This window comes from Sciurus carolinensis, chromosome 15 (assembly GCF_902686445.1).
Source record: "Sciurus carolinensis chromosome 15, mSciCar1.2, whole genome shotgun sequence".
NCBI lineage: Eukaryota > Metazoa > Chordata > Mammalia > Rodentia > Sciuridae > Sciurus > Sciurus carolinensis.
In genome coordinates, this window is record NC_062227.1 from 7237220 (window position 1) to 7242732 (window position 5513).

The 5513-nt window shown below is 45.0% G+C and overlaps 1 pseudogene; it reads left to right on the forward strand.

Annotated features, from left to right (window-relative positions):
• The first annotated feature begins 205 nt into the window (after positions 1-205).
• LOC124965441 (actin-like) lies at positions 206-1944 on the forward strand (annotated as a pseudogene).
• The last annotated feature ends 3569 nt before the right edge of the window (positions 1945-5513 follow it).

The following is a 5513-nucleotide window of genomic DNA, read 5'->3' on the forward strand; positions in this document are numbered from 1 at the left end:
GATGAATATGGCAGAGTATATGATTAACCTACAAACATCAATAGCAATGCTATTATTTACTACATAATATACATATATATATATACATATATATCGTATACATAATAGCAGCATCAGTGAGAATGCATTATCCTGCTCACTCACTGCCACAGGCCTGCACTTCATGTCCTCCTGCCATTGTGCTGTCTCTACTCTGCTGATCACAATGGAAGAAGAAATTCATGGGCTCGTTATTGATAATGGCTCCAGTATGTGCAAAGGTGACTTTTCTAGCACCGACACCCCCTGAGCTGTGTTTGTTGGGCGCCCCTGCCACCAGGGTGTGATGTTGGACATGAACCTGAAGTAGTTCTAAGTGGGCGACCAGGCCCAGAGCAAGTGTGACATCCTGACCCTGAAGTACCCCATGGAGCACAGCATCATCAACATCACCAACTGCAATGACATGGAGAAGATCTGGCACCACACCTTCTACAATGAGCTGCATGAGGCCCCTAAGGAGCACCTAGTGCAGCTGATGGAGGCCCCCTGAACCCCAAGGCTAACAGAGAGAAAATGACTGAGATCATGTTCAAGACCTTCAACACACTGGCCATGTATGTGGCCATCCAGGCCCTGCTGTCCCTGTATACCTCTGGGCACACCACTGGAATTGTCATGGACTCTGGTGACAAGGTCACCCACACAGTGCCCATCTATGCAGGCTATGCCCTTCCCACACCATCCTGCAGCTGGACCTGGCTGGCAGGGACCTGCATCTGGACCTGGCTGGCAGGGACCTGACAGACTACCTCATGAAGATCCTGACAGTGTGTGGCTACAGCTTCACCATCACTGCCGAGTGGGAGATCATGCATGACATCAAGGAAAAGCTGAGCTATGTCACTCTGGACTTCGAGCAGGAGATGGCCACTGCTGCATCCTCTTCCTCCCTGGAGAAGAATATGACCTGCCCATTGGGCAGTTTATTACCATTGGCAACAGTGGTTTCAGTGTCCAGATTTTGCACTGTCTTTGCAACATTGCAGTGTCTGTCACTTATTGCACTATCCTAGTCTGCAATGTTGGAGGGTCACCAGGGTGTTGCACTCTCCTAATCTGAAATGCCAGAGCAACAATGAGAAAAGGGACTCAGTCTCTGAGCAAAGATCTGAGGAGAAGAGCTTTATCCAGGAGAGATGTTACATAGGAAGCTGTTTCTGTCTTTACTGTGTATAACACTGTACTTTATGTGCTTGCAGTTAAGCTAGCCATACCTCTTAAAGGTCAAGCCATGCATAAACAGTTACTAGCCTATTTGGCAGATTATCAGTTGGTAAAGGAAAGTAACAAGAAATTCTGTGAATCTAGGAGATGACAGGCTCATAAACCATAGAAGAGCTATTTTAATGACCGCAGAGTATCCTGTTCACAGAACACAGGATAAGGAGTATGGGGCCCTAGTCCCCAAGTGGCCTGAAAGGTGCACACTGTATTGGCCTCCTTCCAGGGGGTAGCACAGAGCTCTAGTTCCCAAGTGGACTGTTCGGGGTGTCTGTCTCCTGACAGAATGTCACATAGACCTCCTTCCAGGAGACAGATCCACATCCAGAGGCTCTCTTCCATTTGTCTTTCCTGGGAATGGAATCCCCTGGTTTCCATGAGACCACCTTCAACTTCATCATGAAGTGTGATGCTGACATATGCAAGGACCTCTATGCCAATGATGGGCTGTCTGGCAGTACCACCATGTACCCAGGCATCGCTGACAGAATGCAGATGGAGATCACAGCCCTGGTGCCCAGCACAATGAAGATCAACATTATTGCTCCCCCTGAGCAAAAGTACTCTGTATGAAAGGGTGGCTCCATCCTGGCCTCACTGTCTACCTTCCAGCAGAAGTGTATCAGCAAGCAGGAGTACCACGAGTCAGCCCCCTCCAATGTCCACCTCAAATGCTTCTAGATGGATTGAGCAGATGCCAGGCACCTGCTGTATGAGCTGATTCAGAAGTACAAATTTGCCTTAGAAAATGTATACACCTCATGCTAGCCTCATGAAACCTGAATAAGTCTTTGAAAAGAAATTTGTCCTTGAAGCTTGTATCTGATATCAGCATTGGATGGTAGAACTTGTTGATGATTTTGACCTTGTAGTCAAGTTAACTGTTGCCTTGGTATATGTTTAATGCCCTGTGCACACCTTCAATTTAAGCCCTTAGTCCATATGACTCAGTCACCTGGTGCCTGAGGTGAGAGCTTTCATACAGGAGAGAAGTCCATGCCTTAGCAAATAAGAGATCACAGCAGTGATCTGTGCAGGGTATTCATGTGTCAGCTGACAGACTGTTCCAGGACTGCTCGGGCTGGACTGTTGTCACCTCCTGTGTGTCTAACAGGGTGGAAAAGTCCAAGCCTTAAGACTCAGTTTCCATTCTTACCAACATTTTTCTGCCTGACCACCATTGGTTATTACTTGTCTTGAGCTGGAAACAGTTTGTATTTACACCTGTAAATTTATTCATTTTAATTTGTGTAAGGATTTTTTTGTACTCAATTCTTTACAAGATGATAAATTTTTGGTTTTCTATTGTGATGTGAGAACTTTAGGCCCCAGTAACACTTCATTGAGTGATGAAAAATAAATTGCTGCAGTACACTGAGGGACAAAAAAGAGAATGCATTATCTTAAATAATATACACTTTATAACTGAGACTAAGAAGCAACTTGAAATAAATCTAAAAAAACCATGCCATTCTCAAAGGTGTAAAATTTAAAAAAAATTACATAAATATGTACAAAAAGATCTTAATAATGAAGATTTACCCATATTCATAGATAGAAAGACTTAATATTTTTAAGTTTCCAGTTCTATATTGATCTGTAATTTTGAACCCACTTCAATAAAAGTTATACAAGGATTCTCTGGCATGCTGAAGTGTTTATGAGGTCTGGGGGTGGACTCAGTGATAAAATGCTTTCCTAGAAGGGTCAGGGTTGAGGGTTTAATCCTCAGCACCACAAAAATAGACCAATAAATAAATATAAGAAAATAAAATATGAATGAAAAAGGAGAGAACCAAGTGCTCAAGAAAGGTAAAGAATAGCAAGTAGAGAATTTCCTCAATACATACAAAACCTACAAAGATATGGTCATTACATATTGATAGAGAAAAGACAGTTTCAGAAGGAATGAGGAAAATTTAGAAACAGTTCAACACATATGTAATGTCACTATATGTCAAAAGTCATGAGAGAAAAGTGGGAGGAAGAGAAATATTCAATATGTTGAACTAGAAAATGAGCTGTAAGTAGGAAAATAAGTAAAATCCTCTAATTCACACCACATACAAAAATCAATACCAGCTTAAATAAGGACAAAATTATCTAATTTTTTGACTCTAAGAAGAAAATATAAGTGATTGCCTTTGTGCTCTTGAGTTGAATACAAAAAACTGCTACCCAAAAAGTATAAGTTTGACAATATTAATATGGAGCATTCCTGTTCATTAAGACATGTTAAAGAAAGCAATCAACAACTAGACACGGGGAAGAGATATTATATCACATGTAACAATACTAAGGAACTATTTAATATTTGTAGAGAACACATGGAAATGAATAACAGAATAATACTCCAATAGAAACATGATCCAATGACAGAAACAACTATTTCTTAGCAGAGGAAATATCCATGGTAAATAAAAATAAATGGAGGGGCCTGGGATTGTGGCTTTGTGGTAGAGTACTTGCTTAGCATGTGTGAGGTACTGAGTTCAATTCTAAGCACCACATACAAATAAATTAATAAAAATTCATCAAAAATACAAATATTTTAAAAAACAAACAGGGATTTCAAGATGGTGGACTAGAGGGTGGCTGCATTTCATGTTGTTCCAGGACTTAGGATTCAAGAAGAGGAGATATTGAGAGACTTGGAACCAACTCAAAGCCACCTGGTGAGTCTCTCCCATTGGGGAGGCCTCCCAGATGGGGCAGTAGTCCCAGAACACAGGGAACTTTGTGAAGTAGAGTTGTCCAACGAGACACCCCTCCTCTTCTGGAGCAGTGAACACGGACAACTGGGAGCATTGTAGAGGAAGCCGCTCAGCACAATGCTTGGACTCAGAGCAACCCACTGGGGCCCAGGCAGCTGCCCAGAGGAAGAGGTGCACAGTGAGCTGTTTAGACTCAGAGCGACCGCTCCTGATAACTGGGGAGCTGCCCAGAGGAGGAGGAGGAGTGCAGCAGTTCGCTTGGACTCAGAGTGGCCACACCAGAGCTCCGGGAGGCTGCCCAGAAGAGGAGGCACGCAGCGAGTTGTTTGAACACAGAGTGACTGCTCCTGAACACCTGGGGACTGCCCAGAGGAGGAGGAGGAGTGCAGTGGGTCGCTTGGACTCAGAGCGGTTGCACCAGAGCTCTGGGTAGCTGCCCAGAGGAGGAGGCGTGTGGCAGGTTGCTTGGACTCGGAATGACTACACCAGGGCTACGGGCAGCTGTCAGGAGGAGGAGGTGCACAGTGAGTTGCTTGGACTCTGAGCAACTGCATGGAACACTGGGTGGCCGCCTGGAGGAAAGAGGCATGCAGCAGGTCACTGGGACTCATAGCGACTGTACAGGGCTCCAGGTGGCTGCTCAGAGGAGGGGTCAGCATAGTTAGGCGATTAAGGTGCAGAGCAGGGTCCCAGGACCTATGCAACTTCTTGGTGGAAGAGCCACACAGAGACAAGCTGAGGGGCGGAGCGAAGGTTCCAGGACTGCAGGCAGCTTCTCTGAGGAGGGGCAGCCTAAGGAGTCTCGTCTGCGGAGGGCAAGGCTCCCAGGCCCAGGAGGTAGGTCTGGGCCCCTGGGAACGTTGCAGAGGAAGGCTGCATAGCCCAGGTGGTAGTTGTGGATTGAGGGAAACATCTAGGAGGGAAACATCTAGGAGGGGAACTGACGAGCGAGACCTCCCCACCGGGTGAGTCTTCCCTGCTGGGTGAGGTTTTCCCACAAGGACAGTAAAACCTGAGACACAGGCCCAAACAGGCCTTGCCTCAGCCCACAGCCTAGTTCCCCTTTGGATGACCATTGGTCAACAAGTGGAGGCACCTCTGCACACTAGCAGGGAATATACCCCACCTGAAGGCCACCACATTAGAAAGGCAGCTTCCTTGTGTAGCACCACATTATCAACTTCCTCCAAGACTTCAGGCTACTGAAGGATAAGAGGGGATATACTAGAAATCTTCAGGGACATTATAAGTCAATAGAGGAAATCTGCAATATCTCAGGGGTCCACTGATACCTGAACAGTATGAGAAAACAAGGGAAGAAAATGCCCCTAACAAATCTAGATGTTACATCAATAAAATCCAATGACAGCATGGCAGAAGAAAGGACAGAAAGGGAGTTCAGAATGTACATAATTAAAATGATCAGGGAAGCAAATGATGAGTTGAAAGAGCAAATGCAGGCATTGAATGATCGCACCGATCAACAGTTAAAAGAGCAAATACAGGAAGCAAAAGATCATTTCAATAAAGAGTTAG